Source organism: Lutra lutra, chromosome 12, assembly GCF_902655055.1.
Source record: "Lutra lutra chromosome 12, mLutLut1.2, whole genome shotgun sequence".
Taxonomy (NCBI): Eukaryota; Metazoa; Chordata; class Mammalia; order Carnivora; family Mustelidae; genus Lutra; species Lutra lutra.
The window spans coordinates 25,685,686-25,710,633 of NC_062289.1; positions in this window are offsets into that span (position 1 = coordinate 25,685,686).

Below are 24,948 nucleotides of genomic sequence, written 5' to 3' on the forward strand. Positions count from 1 at the left end.
GCTGGGAGTCCCTGCCCCTGTCAGTGGTGGGGACAGTCATGGCATCCTTCCCACCTGATAGTCACTGGGGTCCTAAGCAGCCAGAGGCCACTTAGCAGGGGCAGGGTCATAAAGTTACAAAAGCCGTTAGGAGTGCTCTCAGGAGGACCCAGTCTCGAGACAGGAATGTCCTAGGCGGTGTTCCTCCATCAGGAGAGCCATGCAGCTTTAAAACCGAGGCCATCCTTTGGAGCAGGAGGCTGGGCTCATATCTTGCTGCAATTACCTCACTGTGGGGCTTGTGCAAGTCACTTTTTTTCTCTGGGCCTCAGTGTCCTCATCTGGAACCCTGGGCTGTGGGCAGATAAGTGGGAGGCCTCTTCTAGCACTAGTGCTTCCAATATGAGCTCCCAGAGCCTCTGAGGCCTCCCCCTCCACTCCTGCCACTCTACCTAACCCCTGAACTGGGCCATGACTGAGGATCTTTTTCTGGGAACTCAAGATCTATCTCTCCTGGGTCCCCACAGAGGAAGAGAAGGTGAAGGGAAGAGGGGGAAGGAGGAGAAGGGGGCATGGCAGGCTGGGCAGTGGCCCGAGGCAGCTAAAGCAGCCACTTTCTGGGAAGCCGCCCCCAGAACCTAGCCCAGTGCAGGCTGAGGAGGCCCCGTCTCCAGCCCGTTTCCCTTGAACTGGAGCCAGACGGTCCTCACGCATTACTCACTGGCGGGGCGGCCCTGGCCCTTGGCCAAGGCAAACAGGCCTCCAGCCTGCCCGGGGCTGGTCGGCCCCAGCTTGGGAGGGAGGGAGGCGCCCACGCCTGGCCCCCGCTGTGGCCAGCATGCCTGCGTCCCCCTGCCAGCCCAACCCCAGGCTGGCTGAGGGGTCAGGTTTTGGCCCAGCCTCCACTGGGGTTGGGCCTAGCCCTTCTCCGAAGAGCTGGTACTACAGAGGGCCTTCCTCCTACCAGTGCCTCGGTCCTCCCACCTCCTCCAAGGGAGAAGCCATGACTTTCTACCCATGGGGCCAATGCAGTGTCTTCACCCTGTGCGTGCCACCAGCCACCCCTGGGATAGCAGAGGGGGAAGGAGCCAAGGCCTGTGCCCTCCCCAAGCTCCAGAACTGAATCCCAGGACAGGATCATCTGCAGGAAGTAACTGGTGGTATAGGATGTCCACCAAATATTGCACATTAGAAGGAGACCACACAGACCACACAGGCCATGTCGGCTTTGCGGGAAGTGGGGCCTGGTAGGGCCTTGTAGGATGGGGAAAGTTTGAATAGCCTTCATGGAGGAAGAGAGGAGGGTCTGCACTGTGAGGGTGGGTCTCGGGCTGGGATGGGCCTGGAGCCAGGGACAGGGGAAGGAGGGAGGAGTAGGAGAGGAAAGGCAGCTAGGTGAGGAGGGTAAGGCTGGACAGACCCAGTCAGCCTTTGTCCAGAACCCACCTCTCCACCCTTCCAGATAACCATCCACACCCATCTGTCTACCCACCCACCACCCACCCATCCACCTGTCCCTCCATTCAAACTCCAAATATCTATTGAATACCCACGATGAGCCAGGATCTGTACTAGATATTTTCATGAACTCTTTATTTTTTGAAAGCTACTTGTTTCTTTTTTTAAAGATTTTATTTATTTATTTATTTATATTTATTTGAGAGACAGTGAGGGGAGGGACAGAGGGAGAGAATCTCCAAGCAGACTCTCTGCTGAGTGCAAAGCCCCATTCAGGGCTCGATCCCACGACCCTGAGTTCATGACCTGAGCTGAAACCAAGAGTCAGACGCTTAACCAGCTTGAGCCACCCAGGTGCCCCAATAATGTCGTTTTCTTAGCAGCTTTATAGTGATATAGTTCATATACCATAGAATTCACCCATTTAAAATGTATAATTAGGGACGCGTGGGTGGCTCAGTCGTTAAATGACTGCCTTCAGCTCAGGTCATGATCTCAGGGTCCTGGGATCGAGGCCCGCATCGGGCTCCCTGCTCGGAGGGAAGCCTGCTTCTCCCTCTCCCACTCCCCCTGCTTGTGTTCCCTCTCTTGCTGTTTTTCTCTCTGTCAAATAAATAAATAAAATCTTTTTTAAAAAGTATAATTGAATGGTTTTTAGTATGTTCACATATGTGCAACCAGCACCATCAATTTTAGAACCTTTCAATCACCCTGCAAAGAAATCCTGTACTCTCTAGCTATCATCCACTTTCCCCAATCCCTTCCTCACCACTGGCCCTAGGCAACACTAATCTTTCTGTCTCTACAGATTTCCCAGTTTGGGTTATTTCCTATAAATGGAATCATATAGTATGTGGTCTTTTGTGACTGATTTCTTTCACTTAACATGTTTTCAAGGTTCATCCATGCGGTAGCCTGTATCAACACTTTAATTTTTTTTTTTTAACTCTTAAAAATATTAATATATTTTGGGAACTCCTGGGTGGCTCAGTCAGTTAAGCTTCTGCCTTTGGCTCAGGTTGTGATCCCAGGGTCCTGGGATAAAGCCCCATGTCGAGCTCCCTGCTCAGTGGGGAGCCTGCCTCTCTCCCTCCTTCTGCCTCTCCTCCAGTTTATGCTCTCTGGCTCACTCTCTCTCTCCCTCAAATAAATAAATAAAATCTTTTTAAAAATTAATATTTTTTAAGAAGAATTTTAATTTCACAGCAAAACTGAGTGGAAGGTCCAAAGTTGCCACCCACCCTACCCTCCACCTCCCCGCACAGATTCCCCCACCATCCCACACATCCACACCTGTGCGGTACAGGGTGGCATTGGATTTTTATAATCAATGAACCAATATTGACACATCATTATCAACTAAAGTCCGTAGTTTATATTAAGGTATAGTGATTTTGGTTGAAAAGTCTGTCATCGTATAGATATACCACATTTCATTTATTTGTTTCTCAGGTGATGGGCATTTTGGTTGTTTCCATTTTCTTCCTATAGTGAATAATGCTGCCGTAAACATCTGTATATGAGTTTCTGTATGACGATATGTTTTCATTTCCCTTATATATATATGCCTAGGAGTAGTAGTTCAGGGTCATCTGGTAACTCTATGCTTAATATTTTGAGGTGTTGCCAAACTCGTTTCCAAAGTGGCTGCACCATGTGACATTCCCACCAACAACGGATGAGAGCTCTGATTTCTCCACATTCTCATCATTATCCAACTTTTTGAATCTAGACATCAAAGAAACTATGAAATGGTAACTCATTGTGGTTTTGATTTGCATTTCTCTGATGACTAACGATGTTGAGCGTCATTTCATGTACTTTTGGCCATTTGTACATTTTCCTTGGAAAAATATCTATTCATCTCCTTGGCCTATTTTTATTTATTTATTTTTTTAAAGATTTTTATTTATTTGAGAGCGGGAGAGAACACGAGTGTGGGGGAGGAGCAAAGGGAGAAGTAGGCTCCCCACTGAGCAGGGAGCCCACTGCCAGTCTCGGGCTAAATCCCAGGACCTGACCTGATCATGACTTGAGCTGAGGACGGACGTTTAATCAAGGTGCCCCCTCCTTGACCCATTTTTAAATTCAGTTATTTGTCCTTTTATTATTGAGTTGTGAGAGTTCTCTATGTGTTCTGGATGCAAGTCCCTTATTAGATATATGATTTGCAGATATTTTCTCTGATTGTGTGTGTTGTTCTTTAACTTTCTTTTTTTTTTTTTAAAGATTTTATTTATTTATTTGAGAGAGAGACAGTGAGAAAGCATGAGCGAGGAGAAGGTCAGAGGGAGAACAGACTCCCCATGGAGCTGGGAGTCCGATGTGGGACTCAATCCCGGGACCCCGGGATTATTGACCTGAGCCGAAGGCAGTCGTCCAACCAACTGAGCCACCCAGGCATCCCTGTTCTTTAACTTTCTTAATGGTGTCTTTTGAAATATAAATGTTTTCAATTCTGTTGAAGATCAATGCATCTATTGGACTTCTGTTGAAGTCCAATGTATCTAGATATGTACCTAGATATCTAGGCATATCTAATAATCTTTTGCAATTTCAAGGTCATGAAGGTTTACCCTTATAAGTTTCTTCTAAGATTTTTATAACTTTAACACTTCCATTTAGGTCTTTCATCCATTTTGAGTTAATTTATATCTATGGTGTGAGGTAATGGTCGAACTTCATGTGTGTGGATGTCCAGTTGTCTGGGCACTATTTGTTGAAAAACCATTCTTCCTTCTCCATTGGATGGTCTTGGCACCCTTGTCAGCAATCAGTTGACTATAGATGGGTGAGTTTATGTCTGGACTCTCAATTCTGTCCCATTGATCTACATGCCTTGTGCTGGGACCACACTGTCTTGATTACTGTCATTTTGAAGTAAGTTTAGAAGTCAGAAAGCGTGAGTCCTCCTACCTTGTCCTTTTCAGGATTGCTTTGGTTATTCTGGGTCTGTTGTAATTCCACCTGAATTTGAGAATTAGCTTGTCAATCTTTGCAAGGAGCTTGGCTGGTGTTCTAATAGGGATTGCCCTGAATCTGTAGATGCATTTATTTATTTATTTATTAAAAAGTGCTTTTTTTTTTTTAAAAGATTTTATTTATTTATTTGACAGAGAGAGATCACAAGTAGGCAGAGAAAGAGGGGGAAGCAGGCTCCTCGCCAAGCGGAGAGCCCGATGCAGGGCTCGATCCCAGGACCCTGAGATCATGACCTGAGCTGATGGCAGAGACTTTAACCCACTGAGCCACCCAGGCACCATGTAGATGCATTTAGTGGGGACTGCCATCCTAACATTAAGTCTCCTGACCCGTAAACTTCAGAGAGTCTTGAGAGCTTGTTTGGAGGTTCTAGCTAGGGAGTGCAGCTACTCGTATACCCTTGCTCGAAGAACAGTCCTCTCCTCTCTCAGGGACGGTTGTCCTCTTCGCCGGAGCGCACAGCTTCCTGAGGGAAGCACATGGAGCCGTGAGGGAGGAAGGGGACACCCGCTAGCCAGCCAGATCTGCCGAATCAACGCTGGCGCTCAATGGGTGACAGATGTCGTGACCAGATCACCCTCACATCCAAACTTGGGATATTCTTCCAATTCTCTGGATCTTTTAAAATTTCTTTCGAAGGTTTGCAGTTTTTGGAGTATAAGTGTTGCACTTCTTTTATTAAATTGATGACTAAGTATTTCATTTTTTTTTTTAATGCTATTGGAAATAGAATTGTTTAGGGCGCCTGGCTGACTCAGTCAGAAAAGCATGCAACTCTCAGGGTCCGGAGTTCGAGCTCCCCATTGAGTGTAGAGATCACTTAAATAAATAACTTAAAAAAAAAAAAGGAAATAGAATTGTTTTCTTAATTTCATTTTTGGATTGCCCAGAGATTTGCAAACAAATGTGTATTCTGTTTAGCACTGCACAAGGTGCTGGGGACACAGCAGCAAGCGTGTTATGAGGATGAATGAGATAATATATGAAAGCATAATAGTGTACTTTGTATTACTGCTTTTCCTGCCTCTCCCCTTTTCTTTAAGCATATCATATGAAGACCTCCTGCAGAGGCAGGAGGGAGCTCTTTAATACAAGAAGAGAAGACTTGTGAGTTGGTGATGCACCTTAAGGCCGTGGGAGGACTGAGCATTTACAAGGGAGGCAGCCACACCTACTCTGGGTGGACTCCAGGGAAGCAGAGGGAGTGCTTCTGGGAAATGGGCATCCTTGGGAGGCCGGAGGGAGGGAGCCAAGCTGAGGAGCCCAGGGGAGGCCTGCGCTACCTGTAAAGGGTTCCTGCAGGAAGGAGCCTTAATCTTACCCCTGAGCTGGGCTGCTTCCTCCATGGGTTTTCACCTTTCGTCTTGTGGCTTCTCCTCAATTTCACTTCCCCTTGGAGTGTCTTCTTGTTTTTGGCCCATGTCTCCTGCTGCCATATTTCCCTCCCTCCTCCTCCGTGCCTCTCTAGCAGGATCTGTCGGGGACCCTTGGATTGTGCCAGACCCTGTCCATCAGATTGGATGGAGAGAAGGAAAGGTGCCTCTTTCTCTGCGGCCTCCCCCTAGAAGCAACAAGCCAGCAGTGGGGAGATGTCTCATGGCACCCGCTGGCTTCTTCTGCATCTAGTTTCAGGCCGGGCCCCTCTCCCTGACCCACTGTCTCCCAAGTGGAAGAGTGGCTGGAGGCCTGGCCTGGCAGGAGCCTGCATCCTGAGACAGCCAGAGCTGGTCCCGGCATCTCTCCCTCAGTACAGGACCTCTTCCTCCTGCCTGCAGTCTGGAAGGCCCCAAGAGGTTCCTCATTTCAAGCTCCTTCCTCTCCAGTTCAGGCCCCCATGGTTCCCAGAGGCAAACTGACAGTCCTTAGCCTCACATCTGTCCACCAGGCATCCTATCTTCATCTATACCAGAGCCTTCAGACCCACTCCCCCATGTCATAGGCCAAACCACAGAAGGCTGACTGAGGCCCAACTGTGGGTAAATGGCCCTGGGCCTAGTAGGCTGGGGATGAAGATATTGCTGTTCTGCTTTTCATGTAAGGCCCTGCACGTGAGATGACTGGATGTCATGCATGGGGCTGTGACCCCATTTGGAGAAAAGGGGTCAATGTGGGCTTCAGGGCTGGTGGGGGCAGGGCCTGGTGCAGGATGTCCCATGTTCTTGGGGCTAGTGGAATGTGGCTAAGTACTTTGGGACCCTCTGAGTGGGAGATGGCTTCAGTGTTTTGGGTAGGTAGACAGAACTGCCCACAAGGAGGGGGTCCTGGCTATAGGGATGAAGTGAGATGCCAAATGTGTGAACTGCGGCCTCAGACAGCTTGGGTCAAAGCCACTTGCTGACCAGCTGTGTGACCTTCAGAAAGTTACTTAAGTTACTTAACTTCTCTGGGCTTCAGTTTACTCAGTGGTAAAATGGAATAAGGATCATAGGCCTTACCTTAGATGCTAGGTCTTAGAGCAGGGTTTCTCAGGCTCAACACTATGAGCATTTGGGGCTGGACAGTTCTTCGGGTGAGGGGCTGTCCTCTGCACCATAGGATGTTTAACAACAACCTGGCCCCTACTCCTACTCGTAGATCCCAGGAGCATGCCTGCCCCAAGCCGTGACACCCGAAAACGTCTCCAGATATCACCAGAAGTCCCCTCATGACAAAATTGACCCCGACTGAGAAGTGCTGGCTTAGAAGGTTAGGTAGGACTCAGAGGTATTAATATAGTCCATGTACTGAGGACCATGCCCAGCCCCCAAGCAGCACTCAAGAATTCTTATATGTTATCATTACAAGCAGGCGACCGAGGCAAAAATATACAAAAAAACAAAGTCAAAATGGAAGAAGGTATCTAATATTCTTATGATGGGGAGTAAGTTCTGGGGTAGAGAAGAGCAGAAACTGTATTTTATTTATTCATTTATGTATTTATTTTAAAAAAAAGATTGTATTTATTTATTTGACAGACAGAGATCACAAGTAGCCAGAGAGGCAGGCAGAGAAAGAGAGAGAGGGAAGCAGGCTCTCTGCTCAGCAGAGCAGATGTGGGGCTCGATCCCAGGACCCTGAGATCATGACCTGAGCCGAAGGCAGAGGCTTTAATTCACTGAGCCACCCAGGCGCCCCCAGAAACTGTATTTTAAAACTTACTGGCTGGAGAAACGCCTCTGTTTTTGGGTCTGTTAACCAGAGCTTGAATCTGGAGCCCCCCGCCCCCCATGGGGGCGTGGGGAGGGATGCTGGAGCCCCTGGGGATGCAGAGAAGGGGTACTCAGCCTTGTCTGGCTTCTGGGGCCTGGACTTGACTTAGCAAATAGCTCATATACTTCACTCTCCAAGGGCTCCGAGGCCAGAACGAGCAGCCACACATCTGGTGGTCCCGCAGACGCTGGGGGCACAGACCCTGAGAAGGAGGCAGGAGCTCGCACTGAGCTTCCGGCAGAGAGAGAAGGAGGAATGGACCTGAGCGGGGAGTGGGCGGCAAGGGTGGGGGAGTTGATCAGGCAAAGGCTGGAAGAAGGTAATTTCTGGATGTGCTAGAGAGTTAGAGTGGTGGCTTGGGGTCCCTTGGGAGAGCTTTCGAGTCCCAGGTTAGAGACCTGGGAGCTCACTCTTCTCCATTCTTGAAGCATTTTGAGGAGAGGTCCGGAGAGCCTCAGGTTGGTCCCTGGAAGACAAGGGGCTTGGTTCCGTCTGGGCTCCACAGGCCTGCCCTGTCAGGGGCTCCGGGTGAGCCCTTCAGGCAGGACCCATGCTTGGGCTCCTCTTCCTGCCCATGAGGCTCTATGGGGCTGCCCAGGCAGTGCTCTGGCCTGACTCATCCCTCACCTCTGTGTGATGCTCCACCTCAGTCTCCCCAGCCGAGAAATGGGATGATCCGCCCACCTCCCACAGTCCTCCCTCCACTTGGGCGTCATTGAACTCGCCTTGGATTGCTTTGAACTGCATGGCGGTCAGACAGCTGAGCAGGAGGAGCAGCATGGTGGCCCCTTTGCTCTTGGAGCAAACACCAGGCCTGACCTTCAGGCATGCACGTTAATTAGGTTCCCCTAGGAAGAGCCGGGGACCCCCTGGGCCTGGAGCAGGGCCAGTCAGCAAGAAGCCAAGCCTGTGTGGGCATCTCCTCCTCGCCTCCATCTTGGCCACTCCCCTCGGTTGGGGCTCTGCACTCTTGCCTGGGGCACCAGGAGGACAGTGCCTGGGCAGGGCCTCACCCACGGGGTTGTTAAAACCACCTGGGCCAGGTTGGGCCATGGGGAATGAGCTCACAAAGTCACTCCCATCTGAGAGGCCAGGTTTAGCCACCGGTGTGGAGCCTGGCACCGAGAGGTCGGCCAAGGTTGTCCAGCTCTCGGAACCTCAGTCTCCAGACTGAAGCTGTCATCCCCATGGCGCCAGAGAGAAGTTGGCAAATGTGATCTGGGTTTCTGGGCGCTGCCTGCCCCTTGGCCCCTGGGCCACCCGTCACGGAGAGGGTGGGTGGTCCAGCCGAGCCCATATGGGGCCCCAGCAGAGAGGGCCAGGATTCCAGTCTATGCTGCAGGATCATCGGGGGCTCGGAGCCCAGCAGGGGGGTCACCTTGAGCAGGTCCCCTGTCTCCTCGAACCCCCATTTCCACTTGGGCCAGTAGGAGTCAAAGGTCTGTGCTCTTTTCCTTCAGGGCAGTTGTGGGATCAAATGAGATCACGGAGATAATAGAGAATAAGAAAGAAAAAAGCTCAGCACACACGTAAGTGGTTGCTATTGTTAAGGTTGTTATTATTAGCTTCTGGCCAACCCCTCTCCGAACAGAGCCATCCCAGCAGCTTCTCAGCCCTAGCTGGAGCCCCAGGGGGTGCCAGGCTGCCTGCACCCTGCCAGGACCCTTGCTGGACCCCAAAGCTCTCTTCAGGGGCTCCTTGGAGGTCCAGAACCTCAGCCGCTCCCAGTCTTCCAGCACAGGCACCTGGGGATGGAGGAGGTAGAGGAGAAGGGCCTGGGCCTCTCTGGGGTGGGGTTCCCTCTGGGCGCTGCTAATGTCACATGGGAACCCACATACTCCCAAATACACACACATGTTCACACATGGACACATCCCAGGCACACAAACCAGCACCCGTGGGCATTCCCCCCCCCAGATCTTGATCAACACACGTATCTCTTACAGACCTTCTCCCAAGCAAATTCCATTGTCATCTCCTTCCATCTGGAGGCCCATGGGGCAGGCAGGGATATTATTACCTGGGTGGTGGTGGTGGTTGTTATGATCGACCTTCGAAAAGTCTCGACTAGGCAGAAAACATCAAACAGCGGCCAGCAGCTTCAGATAGCAGAGGCGACAGGCCCTTTGGGGCCCTTTCCAGTGCAGACCTGCCTACTTGTTTGCAAAAATGACTTATTATTAATCTGTGATTGAAACTATAATTATGCCATCACCGTGTCAACAAGCTGCAACATGGTGAGGCCTGGCAGTGCCGTCTGGAAATGGGCTCTTACCCTCCACCACGACCATGCTGGCATCTTCCCCATCCCGCGGAAGGGGCCACGCACACACCTGCCAGACTCGGGGCCCACATCCTGCCTGGGTGCCCGGCACATGCGTGTGTGTCTGGCGAGGGGAGGTGCGGTCCCCGTGTGCTTCTGAGAGGAGAGCGGCCCTCAGGGGACCCCAGGAGCTGCAGGGCCCCAGCCCATGGCTCCAGGAGGGGGATTCAAACGTCAGAATGTTCTTCAGAGCGTTCGGGCTGACAGGCCGGATCCCCCGGGCTCTGCCTTTCTCAGCATGGTGGGGCTGCCCTCAGCACACTGCCCAGACCCAGGGCCTGGCCTTCCAGCCCTATTCCTGCCCCTGGTGGGCCTTGAGGTGTGGCTGGGCAAAGTCCCGCTCCTAAGCTGCGTTCAGCTCTTAATGGCTAACTTTTATTGACCACTTACTACAGACCAAATCTGGTGAAAATAATTTGCGTTCATGTTCTCATTTAATTTTTTTTTTAAGATTTTTATTTATTTATTTGATAGAGATCACAAGTAAGCAGAGAGGCAGGCAGAGAGAGAGGAGGAAGCAGGTTCCCCGCTGAGCAGAGAGCCCAATGTGGGACTTGATCCCAGGACCCTGAGATCATGATCTGAGCCGAAGGCAGACGCTTAACTCACTGAATCACCCAGGTGCCCCTCTCATTTAATTTTTTGAAACTGTATCAGTTCCAAATGAAGTAAATATTAATATTAGCTTCACAGATGAGGCAAGGGTAGCTCAGTGGAGTTAGGTGGTCTGACCGGGTCCTGCAGAGCTAGGGTTTAAAGCCAAATGCTCTGACCGCCAGACCCCCTGCCCCAGTGTTTCGATGCAGCTCACACCCCTCTGGCAGGCCTGGGGGTTGGAGTGCCCTGGTTGGCGCCTCTCTGCCTGGCTGTTTGCATCCTTGTGTATCAGAGCTGCTCAGGAGATTGTCAACGAATAAACGAATGAGGTGAAGGTCAAAGTTCAGGATTGGCCGTTCAGGACTGGCCTGAAAGACAGGAACTTTCCAGAATCTGTGGTGACCTATAGACTCAGGTCTTGGCTCTTCCTAGAGACACTCTACCTGCAAGTGCTTCTGGGTCTGGGAGGGCTCCTTTGGTGCCAAAGACCACTTCTTTGGCACATAGCAGGCCCTCCTCTGAGCAGCTGAAGAAATGAACCCCAGTGGCCTGGAGGGCAAGGGCTGTGTGTGTGTGTGTGTGTGTGTGTGTGAGAGAGAGAGAGAGAGAGAGAGAGAGAGATATCCTCAAACTTGTGCGTATGATTTCTAGAGGCAGCAGAGAAGGTCGCGGAGCTCGCTAGCAGCCGTGCTGAGATGAGAATCCAGAGTTCCTAACCTCTTCTACTCCCATATCAGACAGGGTGGATGCCAGGCCCTGTGGCCAGTCAGGGTAGGGACAACTCTGATTGGCTGGTCAGAGGACTTGGCCATTTTCGATCCATCTGGAGGGAGACCACAAACTCTGTGACTACATGCATTCACCTTTTTTTTTTTTTAAGATTTTATTTATTCGACAGAGACACAGCGAGAGAAGGAATATAAGCAGGGAATATAAGGAGAGGGAGAAGCAGGCTCCCTGTCTCCCCTACCCCCAAGCAAGGAGCCTGATGCGGGGCTCGATCCCAGGACCCTGGGACCATGACTTGAGCAGAAGACAGACGCTTAACCATTGAGCCACCCAGGTGCCCCCATTCATCCTCCTCTTGCCACCCTCCAGGGTCGTAGGAAGGAACAATGGGTAGGAGGACTACATTTGAGGCAAAGGGCAGAGAATTACAGAGGAAAGAGAAAGGGCTTCAGAGTAAGATGGGAGCTGGGTTCAAATTCTGCCTCACATTCTAACTAAGTGTTCTTGGGTAGAGTAAATTTTCTGAGCCTCAGTTTCTTCATCTGCCAAACGGCGACAGTAAGGCCTGCCCCACAGGTTCTGGTGGGATACAATGAAATGTCCCTAGGATGGGACAGATCCTATACATCCAGGGAGGACAGGTGTGCTGCCTGGATTGCTCCGTAACCCACATTCCGTGCAGACTCAGAATTTCTGTGGCGGTGACCCAGTTGCTCACCGCAAGGTGGATTTCAGTCTGGAAACACAGTACCTCCCCGCTAGGACTCCTCCTTCCCCAGAAGGCCACTGTTCCTCACGTCATGCCTCCCAAGCATCTTGATCCCCTGCCTGGCCCGATCCACCCAATGCCCTGCTGTTTCATTATTTGACTTAAGGCTTAATGCAACCCCTTTCTTTTGGGGCCTAGGCAGCTTGCCAACATGGTTTCGATAGAAATGTGCCTGTTCATTTGTTGACTCATTCATTCGTTCAACAGGCGGCGACTGCGCAGACGCAGGGAACCTGAGAGAAGGCTCCAGGTGGGCTCTGTGGGAGCAGGAGCTGATACTGGGGTGCAGGGGGGAGGCCAGGCAGCTAAGGGTGCCCGGAATCACGCAGGCATAAGAAGCATTTGGGGAAGAGAGGCGAGAAGGAGGGAGGGGCTGCCCTGACACCGCCTGGTTCAGTTTAATCGATCCCACAGTGATGCTGCGGGAGTGGTCGTGAACAGGGCAGAGAAGCCAGCCAGGCTAGGGAGATGTTTTGCAGTGAACAGTTCTCTTTGGACATTATTTATAACATGGAGAGCCAAGGAGGGTCCCCGAGTGCAACCGTTGTGGCTGTCTGAGGCTCAAATCTCCCAGGGCTGGGTGGGCTGGGCTGGGCTGGGCATGGCCCTGGTGGTCTGGGAACAAGACACAGGCTAAGGCCCGAGGGCATCCCAAGCCCAGACATTTGTTGGGTAAGAGGGAGGGTGCTGAGCCTGGTGGGGGTGGGGGAGGGCAGGTAGATGGGGGCGCACCACCTCTGCTGGCTAGAGGGAGAGCATGAGCAGGGGTACTCTGTGCCCAGGCTGGCCTGGGAAGCAACTCGCTGTAGGTTCGAGGAGGCATCTGGCATCTGAGCCAGCCAAAGGGAGCCAGGGGGTCAGAGGCCCTGTGGCCCTCCCTGGGGAGCACAGGCCCACGCAGGGGAGAACTCGGGGAGCTAGTCCTTTCTCAGGCCAGTGCAGGCCCAGGCTGGTGTGGCCCTGGCTTTCCTTCCATCCCCCTCCCTGTCTGTCCTGCAGAGCCCCTGGACCTCTGGTGCACAGGACCTTTGGGCTTCCATGGGGGCCTGGAAAGCCTGCACTGGGCCTCAGAGGAGGCTCACACCTGCCTTCTTCTACAGGAGAAAGAAACTCCTCCCAGCCTCCACCAGGCCTCCCAAACCAAAGCCCCTTACCCTCGCTTACAGAGGCAGGGACTTTAGAGACAGGAATCTGTGCCCGGAGAGGGAAATGACCTGCCCAAGGTCACACAGCCTGGGAGAGGCAGAGCAGAGACTTGGCTGTGCTCCAGGGGCAGGACCACCCGAGCAGGGAAGGATTCCCGGTGTCCTTGGGAGTGGAGCAGGAACCAAGGGTAGGCCGGCGTGGCCACGTAAACCCGATTCTCCTCAGAACACGGCAAATCCTGGGCCATGGCCATGGCCATGTCCCTGAAAGCGGTTCCGTGTGCTCAGCTGGGTTCCTAAGCTTGGAGTTGCCAGAAGGCCTCCTACACTTCCCAGCCTCCAGCCGGAGGCCTAGCACAGATCGAGGCACCCCGCGGGGGCCCGACAGGCAGTGGTGGGGAAGCCCCTCCAGAGCTTTGCAGGGGAGGAAACAGACTTTGAGACCAGTCACACACAGCAGGTCTCAGGGATGGGTTGGGGCGGGGCTGCCTCTCTGTGGGGCATGTCTCAGCCTGTGGGGGATGGGGTAGGGCAGACCCTTCGAGTCACAGTGTTTTGTGGAGATCTGTCTGTAATGCTGCGACTTCGGGCAAAGCATTTCACATCGCTGGGCTCAGTTTCCTCATCAGTACTCTGAGGACCACTGTGTTGTCCCTGTCTTGCTCTCAGGAGTGTTGAGGGCTCTCCACGGCACATGCTCTCCCTGCAGCCTGGGCTTGCTGCTCCTCGTCCAGTCGGGGCCAAGAGGGAGGGCTCCTCTGGCCTCTCCTGCCCCAGGAGCGCTGTTCATGGACCCTTGTCTTATTCCCACAGGGTTGGGAAGACAGGGGTGAGGGTTCTTGACTCCTCTGGTCCCAGGTCCTCCCTCCCGTTCCGACAGGGGCAACTTTTTTTTTTTAAATAGATTTAGATTATTTCAATAATCTTATTATTTTTTAAAAAATATTTTGTTTATTTATTTGACAGAGAGAGACACAGGGAGAGAGGGAACACAAGCTGGGGGAGTGAGAGAGGGAGAAGCAGGATTCCCTCTGAGCAGGGAGCCCGATGTGGGGCTCGATCCCAGGACCCTGCTGGGATCATGACCTGAGCCGAAGGCAGAATCTTAACAACTGAGCCACCCAGGCGCCCAAGGGGCAACCTTTTTAGAGAGGTGGGGCCCATGTCTCCCAGACTCTGTGATCTTGGGGTGGGCAGGTCAAGTCCTTGATACGGATGCCCCCTGCTTGGTGGAGTGCCAGGCCTCAGACAGCTGTCCAGTCCTGCTCACCTGCCCTGCGGAAACGTGTGTATAAAGAGCAGACGGGAACACTTACGCAAGCTCGGGAGGCCGAGCAGACAGGCGATAAGCTTAATTAATAGAATCAGGACACATAAGTCTCTCCCTGCCCCCATGGTAGCAGGCTGTGCCAAGGGCTGGCTTGGCATTCTGGAGAGTTATCCATCAATCCAGAGACTTCCGTGTGCTCAGCCCATGCTAAGGGAGGCAGGAGGCAAGCCAGGCCTCTTGGGAGCTCCATGCCAAGAGGGGGTAAGATGTTTAAATCCTTTAAGTGTCTTCTTGGCCGGTGGGATTCTAAAAGGCAAAGAGATTCCAAAGAGGAGGGAGAGGGCTGTGTGGCTGAAAGCCAGGAAGACTTCCTAGAGGCGGTGGTCACCAGTCTCAGGGATGTTCTGAGAGGAAATGACAAGGAGGTGTAGAAAGAAGGAGGAGAGAAGAAATGGGAGAGAAGGAGAGAGAGGTCTGTTGGTCCCCTGACAGCAGGGGAAACCCCTGGGGCACTGCTTGCTTTCCTTAGTTGAGAACCCCTGTGTCAGCGTCAGGGGGTAGAGGGGAACCCAAGTGCTGATGTCCAGTCACCTGGCTAGTCTCTTTGTTAGTCATAATGAACTCCTCACTACTTCCCCCTGGAACTGGGTGTTAGTAAGAGTCTCCTCCCTGGGTGGGTGTTCGATTGCCAAGGAAACAGAGGCATAGAGAGGCTGACCCAGGCAATCTTTGGCCCCACAGGAGGAAGGAGGAGGCCAGGGCTGGATCTGGGCCTCCTGCTCTAGTATCCCAACTACGGGAGCAGAACTGACCCAGGGCCCTGGGGGCTGCCTACTGGAATCATGGCTTCGAGGCCCACAGGCTGCTCCCAGCTTGGCGGGGAATACCGAGGCAGGCCCATACTGGGAGACACGCGACGTCAGTGTCTGGCTTCGGCTCTAGGACTCCCGACGGCCTGGCTGAGCCTTCCTTAGACTCCACAGTGGTCTAGGACTCCTTCACCCCCCGATTTCTTCCCATCTCTCACTTGGAGTCCGGTGAGCCCCGATATAAGGGCTCTCTCACTTTCCCATCGTTTCCATTTTCTTTCAGACATAATCCCTTCTCAGGATCTGAGGACCCTGCCCTGGGTCAGAACTTGGCCCTCCGGCTTTCTCTCCTGTGGCTCTTGAGACAGCGCAGCCACCCTGGTAGGTGGCAGCACGATCGTCCCGTTCCAGAGATGAGGCCCAGGGAGGAGCGTGGGTCGGCCTCCCCCAGCTGCGCAGCTGGTGACAACCTGTGGGAATGCCTTCCCCGTCTTTCCTCTCTCCTTGCTAGCTCTCATCGGGGTAATGAGCAGCGGCAAGGGCCGGTGGTAGTCCGTGAGGAAGGGGACAGGAGGCATCTTCCCAGGCTCTCCCTGAGGGGCGGGGGCTAGCCGGGGGACCCCTGGTCCTGCCTCAGCCTCTCTGACCAAGCCCGGCTGCTTCTCCCATAAAAGCTAAATTTACTCTTTTAACAAGTCTAGCACTGCATTAAAACCCAGAGGAATGCTTGGAAGGGGAGGATCACCCAGGGCCAGTGAGTCAGGACAGCCATGCATAGCCTGCTGGGTTGTGCGTGTTGGGGGGAGGGTAGAAGCACTGTCTCCCAGAGAGAGAGGAGGAGGCCCCACACATCCTGTCTCCTCCTCCTGGGGGGGGTGGGGTGCCCAGAGCTCCTCGTGGGTGGGCGTGAGCCCTGGGCTGCACGGCCTGGAGTGACTCTCCCTGAGTCGGCTGTAGGACACAAGTTCTCTGTTGCTTTGTGTGACCCGAGGATGTGTGGCTTTCCTCATTGGTGCTGGGTGTTCACCTAGCTTCATGCTTGGAGACTGAGCCCCAGAAGAGCCAACCGTGGTGACTAGGGCTTCCCACCCCCACTGAGAGCCGGCCCTCATGAGTCCCGTCCCTGCTCTGGACCTGCTCTGGACTTGCACTGGACTTGGGGACACTAACAGAGGCTAACTCACATCCTTCTTTTTCTCCATCCTGAAAGGAGTCCAGCTTTCTAGAATTATCCATTGTCACCCAGATGCTTACCTCTTCTGGACATCCCTGATCTGACCCAGCCTCCCGCCTTCCTTGGTCTCTGGAACTCCAGATCTGCCATTACAAGCGTGCCTGGAGCCTCAGCCTCTTGAGTGAATGTCCCGTGGTCCCTGAGGACTCTGCTTTCCACCAGCCCTTGTAGCTGAGGCGGTGTTTCTCTCCTCCATTTCCATCTCAGGACCAGTGGGCAGGTGGGCCCCATTTTTGCTCACATGGCAGCTTCCAACCCAGCTCTTTTTGACGCTCACGTCCTGAGCTCACCCTCTCTCTCTCTGCCTCCTCCCACTGGAGGCCTGCTGACCTCTGATCCTGGTCACGCACCATCATTCCTCGGGATGCTGGCTCTGTCCTCAGCCTCTTGGGACTTTCCATGGGGTTGCCCATGGTCCAAGTCTCAGTTCCTTGACTGCCTCACCTCCCGCACACCCATCCTCGCCAGACAGCCCAGGGGCATAGCATGACTTGGTCTCAGTCCTCGCTTTCTCTTACCACCCCGCCCAGCCTCCAGGCTTCCAACTCAACAGCTACAATTTTCCAACCTCCCCATTCCTGGCTTCTCTCTTTCTCTCTTGTACATCTTTGGAGAATCCCGACCTTTCCAAATAGTCGAAATTTGCCAGAGAAAATCCAATAGCTGGGCCGATTGGGCACATTGTAGACTTCCAAGAGGGCCTCGTCATTGCCTGGAAGGTCTTCTGAGCTTTCTGGGAACTGTGCTGTCCTTCAGGCTTCACACTTCCTCAACCCTCCCACCCCTGCCCACGCTCAGTTGTTGACTTTGCCTCGTGCTTCAAGCAGAACGTCCTTCCTGCTTCCACAGTGTTCTCAAAACTGCCCATCCTTTCTGTCACTGCACCATCAGAGGGGAATCTTGCTGGCCCCTTTCAGCCCCCCACTGGGGCCCTTCCTGGCACTTGGCCCAGTACGTGAATGGCTTAGTCGTGTCACTGTCTGCTTGTACATCATCGCCGGAAAACTTCTTACTGGCACAAAGTAGGTGCTCAATACAAAGCTTTTCAGTGCATAAACGAATATGTATCAGGGACAGTTAGGTTACTCTAATAACACTTTCAAATTGCAAAATTAATTTGGAATGCACTCACTGGGTGAAGCGCAACACGATAGGATAGTAAAAAGAGGAAAAGGCAGAAGTCAACCAGAATTCCACCGTTCATGAATTTAACTACTGTCAACACTTTGGTATTTACGCCTTTGAAAGGCTTCTACACAGTTTCTTCTTCACAAAATGGTACTTGGCTGGATTACGACTTAACAATTGGTTGTGAACATTTCCCTAAATCATGAAATATTTTTCTACGTGTTTTTAATAATTGCACTGTATTCCATTGTGTGGATGACTTTCATTGACTTAACCCCTTTCCTCACCTTGAACATTTGATACTATCCCCATATTTTTAATTTTTCCCATTTATCTAGTGTCTTTATACACAAATATATGTGCATACATTGTTTTTCCTGTGGCTGGATTCCTAAGTGGACTTGTGGGTCAAAGGGTATGCATATTTTCAGGCTTTTGATTTGTGTTATTAAATCACAAGAGACAATTTGCTTTGGAAACCAAAGAAACACAAACACGATCTCCTATTTTGCCAAGCATAACAAACCCTTTTCTGAAGCTCTGGAAGTTTCCACCCACCCCCACCTCATCTTAGCCAACATCTTCCTTTCCTTCAGGGTTTACTTGACTATCACCTTCCTGGAGAGGTCTTTGTGCCTCCCCCCATATGCAATGGCATCTGTCCTCTCGGGCTGCCTCTGTGTGTCCTTTCACAGAGTTGTTTTCCTCAACTGTACAAGCACCTCTCGCAGGTTTTGTGTCTGTTTATGCCTGTCTCTTTCCAGATCCCTGAGAGTATGGACTTGGTCTATTTCGTTCATCTCGTGCCCCAGTGCCTTTGTCATGCCCCGCAGAGTCAATGCTCCAGAGACATTCTGTGAGTGAGCACCTGGGGTTTGACACTTCTGGTCTCAGAGTCAGAATGAATATAATAGTCAGGGCCCCAGAGAAGCTGTCTTCAGCAATAGAGAGAATTGATAGATGAGAAATAAGAACACAAAGTGACTTCTTAGTGAAGTCAGGGTCATGACAGGGGATACAATTCAGCTGGGACCGTCAAGGAAGTTCCCTTATGAGTGATATTTGAGCTGAGACCTGAAGTAGGAGTAGGACATGAAAAGGGTGGGGGCAGGCACCTCCTAGGTTCATGAAACAGCATGGAAAAAGGCCTTGAGGAAGGAAAGAGGTCTGTCAGTTATGGAATTGAAAGAAGGCCGGTGACTTGGTGAGGGTGGTCAACAGGGTGAGAGCCACAGGTGGGCCTTGGGGAGATCACCCAGGTGCTGTGGGTCAAGAGACCTGAGGAAGAATTCCCTACCCATAGCCTCTCCTCAAGGGCCTGCCTGTGCCCGAAGGCCTACCCCTCCAGAACCTTCCCTAGTAGTTAAGTGTTGTCTCTTCCCTGCACTGCTCCCTCTGGAAGCAAACATTCTGAAGGACTTCCCGGGCATAAATGAATATATCACGTGCTTCTCTCAGCTGGGGTGGGGGATCTAGAATGAAGACATTTCCATGGAGTAAGAGCTCTAGTGCTAGAGGAATCCAAGAGAAGTCAGCTCCTGAAGACCAAACAAAGCCATTGGTTCCTCTATCACTTGCGGTGGGCCCACTGGATACCTTGCACATAAACCACCTCCTTCAATCCTCGTGACAAGGTTATACCATTTTTTAAAAAAGAGATTTTATTTATTTATTTGACAGAGAGAGAGAGCACAGGTGGGGGAGTGGGAGAGGGAGAAGCAGGCTCCCCACTGAGCTGGAAGCCTAATGTGGGTCTCAATCCCACGACCCCAGGATCACACTCTGAGCTGAAGGCAGACGCTTAACTGACTGAGCCACCGAGGTGCCCTCCCCCCACCTCCGCCTCCACCGCCATGACATCATTTTTATAGAGGATGAAACAGCCTCAGAGAGGTTATGTGACAGGGCTAAGGGCCACCGAGAGTAGGAGACAGAAGGATTCAAGCAGCAGGCTCCAAAGCTCGCTTTCTCCCTCTGTCTGATACACCATGGAGTCTCAAGTTTATATTTAATGCATGAAGCTTCCAGTTTCTTATCTTTTATGCAATTAAATGATGCAATTAAATTTTAGAGATGCGCTCTTTATCACATGTTGTCTGTGAGCTCACATCTCATGTACACACAAGGACACCACACTGTGGAATGCTAAACATACATGCCATGTACACTGTGCTTTATGGGGGCAAATTCAGAGATTTTTTTTTGTTTTAAAGAGTGTTTTTCCTCTTATGCCCTGATTTTATATTCCATCAAATTTTCTCACTGTACTTCAGTGTTCAATATTTTATACTGCCTTGTTTTCCAGTTCACTCATCCTCTGTTACCTGCTATCTACCTGCTATTAAACCCATCCATTACATTGCTAATTATGACTATTATACTTTTCATTTCCAAAATTTCCATTAGATAACTTAAAAAATTACCAGTTCTCTGCTTCAACTTTTTAGTCTCTTCTACTTTTTGAATATATTAATCACAATTATTCCACAATGTTATTTTAAATGCCAGTATCTGAATCTTCTGTGGTCTGTTGATATTATCCAGTTTTTTCTCCCTCTCTTGGTTTCAGTCATATGATTTTATCTCCTAGTATGCCTGGTAAACTCTATTGACTGCCAGCCATGTGTATGGAAAATATAAAGACAACCAAGGTTCTGTATGGTCCATGGAGGATTGGCTCTTGTTTCTGGAAGAGAGTGAGAGTAGAGGCAGCTCATTTAACCCAATCTGGATTTAAGTTTATTTGACGTCAGGTTTTGATTTTGTGAAGGCTGATCTATTTCTGATGTGCTTTTCAAGGGTCCCAACTTAAAAGCTCTTTTAAAAAAATAACGGCTGCTCCTCTCCCTTGGAGATACTCAAACTCCACCTACTCCAACCCTTTTTCCCAAACCCAGTAAAATTGCATATTCTCAACTTCAGCAAAGGGGGAGAAAAAGGCCAAAATGTTGAACTTGTCTCTGCAGATTTCTCTTCTCTTCAGGATCATGGCCTCTAGGCCTCTATAATGGCTCCAAACTGATTTTTTTTTAAAGATTTCATTTATTATCTGACAGACAGAGATCACAAGTAGGCAGAAAGAGGGGAAGGGAAGCAGGCTCCCTGCTGAACAGAGAGCCCGATGTGGACCCCAATCCCAAGACCCTGGGATCATGACCTGAGCTGATGGCAGAGGCTTTAACCCACTGAGCCACCCAGGTGTCCCTCCAAACCTATTTTAAAAATAGTTTTTACTCAGAGTACCTGGGTGGCTCAGTCGGTTAAGCTTCTGCTTTTGGCTCAGGTCATGATCCCAGGGTCCTGAGACTGAGCTCCCTGTTGAGCAGGGAACCTATTTCTCCCTCTCCCTGCACCACTCTTCCTGCTTGTGCTTTCTCTCTCTCTCTCTGTCAAACAAATAAATAAAACCCCTAAAAACTATATATTTTTTACTCATTTTTTTTTCACTTGTTTTTGGTGGGAAAGTCCACAGAAGCCACAAGTAGAAATTTGTACTGACTTTAGAACCCAGCCCTGCAAAGACTCATTTCTCGTCCACTGCTTCAACCTGACCTTCAAAGGGGTCAGTCTCACCCTTCATGGAGATCCATCCCACCCCCACCCCGTCCTGTGCACCTGCTTGCCCTCCATGTTACCTAATGATGTAGCCACAGAGTCTGGGCTGGCCAGGGCAGTTGGTGGTCTGGTTTCTGCACCACAGGAAGGGCAGGCCTACTTCTCTCTGCCGATGAGCCACACCTCCTACAGACGGAGCCTTCCTGTGCGAGGCTCAGTGTTAAATATTTTTGCAAAAGTTGTCTCATTTCTTCATCTTAGAAACACCAGCAAATAGCTCGAGTTATTTTCACTGTATAGGTGAGGAAACTGAAGGTTGGCCAGAATTCCTACCCCCTCCTAAAAGTATATTTATTTCTCTGTTCACTTGTTAACTTTCTTGATGATGATTTTCAGACTATAGGCAAAGCAAGGGCGGAGAACACGTCTAAAAGTCCACATGTTTGATTCCTCACCATATCCCCCTGCTGGCACAGAGTGGGTGGTCAGACCTTGAAGGAATAAATAAGACCTCGGGTCTCAAGGTTATTTATAGTGGAGGCCAGAATGCCCGGCTCTTGACTCCTGGTCCACCCTTCTTACCGCCCACATCACAGCAGGTAGGGAGTGTTTTCCTTCATCCAAGCTTGTCTAGCACCTTCTGTGTTTTAAGATTCTAGCCCAGCACCATCTAAAACCATCCTGGGCTGCTCTGATGCCAGGGCCTCCGGTGCCATTAACCAGGGTCTAGTGACACACATAGTACCAATGGATGGGCCTGAAAGTCTTCTGAGATTAGAGTAGAAGACCGCAAGCGTGTGGTTCTTTTCTAGAAAGAAGATCCATAGCATTCCTTAGATTCTCAGAGAGGTCTGGAATCCCAAGAAGTCCAAAGAGCCTAGACAGGGGGGTTGGGGCCTGGTCTATCCTCCAACATCCTTCCCCTTGCCAGGGAGGGGCTTCCTGAAGCCAGCCATAGATTGTTGGGTGGCAGGGGAGGTGACTGGAGAGTGGCCAGAGGATGAAGGGGACACTGTTCCCTAGCCCAAGCAGGGCAGATGGGATGGGGGCCACTTGCTAAAGGACTATGACTAACGAAGCTGTCTTTCATTTCCTTGGCCAGGAAAGCTGTCCCCCCTGCTCAGTGGTGTAGATGTCCAGCTCCTGGTTCTGAGGTACCTGTCCTATGAGGCTGGGGAAGCTGGGGTGGTTGTATGGGGATTCCCAGGCCCCGGTACCCTACTTTGAAGCCTCTGGAAGAAGGAGGAGGAGGACCCCCTGAGCCCCTGATGGAAAGAGGACAGGAAGAAGACAAGGGGCATCCTGGGGCACCTTTTCTGGCTCAGGCTGGTCTGGCACTCCCCACCAGCCTGGGGTCATGTGCACCTACAGGAACATGGTCTGTTAGAATAGGAATTTCTGCAGCAGGACCCTTTGGGTGGTCCCCATCACCCCGTATGTAAAACAGACTAAAACCAAAGGGACAGGGTGGGAGGTGCCCAGCCCTCCCTCCACCCTGCCTGCCCTGTGTCCCAGACCCTATTGTTCTGGCCTGTCTCCTGGTTGTTATGAACTGAAGTTAGGGGGTAGAGACGGGCTCAAGGTCAGGCAGCATGGCAAAGCCAGGTCCATCAGTGCAGATCAGGAGGGTGCATTAGACCAAACGCCAGGCATTTCCCCTCCAGGAGTTGTCACCCAGCTGTGAGTGTGTGGGGCCACAGGAGACTGGACGAGGGGCTGCAGGACTGGAGCTGTGAGGCCAGACCTGGTCTTTTCTCCTACAGACCTGGTTGCCCTAGCCCCTGGGCAATGTGGGTTCTTGGCCGTGTATTTGTTAGGTGTGCAAGGAGAGGGTGATCCCAGGGTACTGGGGCAAGGGTGAACAGCCAAATAGGAGATGCTGATTTAGGGGTTCAAGGTCCGTGGGGAGGTGGGGAAAGACTGGTATCAGAGAGAAGGACAGCCTGGGGGTAAGGAAGGCCATAGGTGGCCCTGCCCAGCACGGGGGAAGGAGATCTTCCCATGGAGGAGGTGAGGGACGCCTATGAGGGTTGCAGCCTCCTCTTCATGCAAGAAGACACAAATGCTTGTCAGGCTCTGGGCTCCCAGGATCCCTCAAGGGGCCTGAATGCATGCGTTCTGTATCTCTTCCTTCCATTCTTGGATGCTTATCTGCTCTGTACCACACTCATGTAGCCCTAGAAGACAGCATTGTGCAATGGTTCGTTTCCTGACAGCAGGCAGCATCCTGCCCAACTGCGACGGTGTCCTTGGGAAGGGCATGAGTCGGGAGACTGCCGAGCCCCCTGCCCGGGGTCCTGACCCTGCACTCATCTCCCTCCCCCAACCTAGCCCAGCCACAGAAATGGAGTCAAGGTCTACACCCTCCTTGGTCCCTGTTCAGCCAAAGTCTCTTGATCAGAGTTTAGAGCAACTTAAGGAAGAGGAAATGTTTAAGAAAAGCCAAGAAAACCAAATAATCACCGATGTCCAGATAGGACCGTCCTGGGGCAGATAGTCTTTGAGAGTCTTTGATGTTCTTGGGGTTTCCTTTTCTCTGCTGTGGTGGGGTTCCCAGACAGTGGCATTGCTGGATGCATGGGTTGGGGAGGGTCTTGACATGGCCAAGTTATATCTACCGTGTGGCCAGATCGTGGGTGAAGATATTCTAAGGCGGGGTGATATTTAAAATATTTGATATCCTTGGAGTGCCTGGGTGGCTCAGTCATTGAGCGTCTGCCTTCGGCTCACGTCATAATCCCAGGGTCCTGGGATCAGGCCCCAAATCTGGCTCCCAGCTTGTCAGGAAGGCTGCTTCTCCCTCTCCCACTCCCCGCTGCTTGTGTTCCCTCTCTCGCTGCCTCTTTCTGTCAAATAAATAAATAAAAAGAAAAAAAAAAGAAAATATTTGATATCCATTGGCACTGAATGGTGAGGACCGAGCTGGAACAGAGCCCCTGAGTTAGTAGATGGGGGGCTGGGGGAGACAGTGGGAATTGGAGGGGTGTAGGAAGAGGGGCGGGTGGCTATGGATCAATTGTTCCCGAAGTATCTCAGGAGTTTGATGGCACGTACCCACATAGTTAGCCAGATACACGGTTGGCTGCCTGGAGCCTGTGGGGCTTTTGGGGCACTCTGAAGGGCTCATGATAAAAAGAAGGGGGAGCCCTGGGATGGGAGGCATTGGTGGCAGGGTCAGGACAGAAGAACAACACCAGTACTTAATAGTCACACAGCCCTCACTGTGCCTGGAACAGCGCTAAGTGATTTAGGTGGATTAGCTCAGGTGAGATTTTTAAACAGCATTAGTGAGGCTGAGCTGACGTAAGATAAGAGATGCGTATTGAAGTGTACGCGCTGATAAATTCCAACACACATACATACCCTTGAAGCCATTGCAATTCATATAATGAATGAATGCCTTGTCCCAGGAGTTTCCTCAGAACCCTTCCTTTGGAATCTCTCCTCACCCGGCTCCCATCCCCAGGCAGCCACTGACTGAGGGGCTTTGTGTCACTCTAGGAAGTATTCATTTTCTAGAATTGTATATAAGAGTAGCTCATTTAATATTTGCAACACCCTCTGCAGGATTATTGTCATCATCTCCCTTTTAGAGATGAGAGAACAAAGGCACAGAAAGGTTGGGTGACTTGCCCCAGGCACAGCTCTCAGGGAGCGAGAGGGTGGAGCCAGGTGGCGAGGGGCGGAGCCAGACAGCGAGGGAGGGGCGGAGTCAAGCTTCAAACGTGGGAGCCGGGTGCAGAGGCAAGCTTTCGGACCCCACCTCAGGCGGACAGGGCTC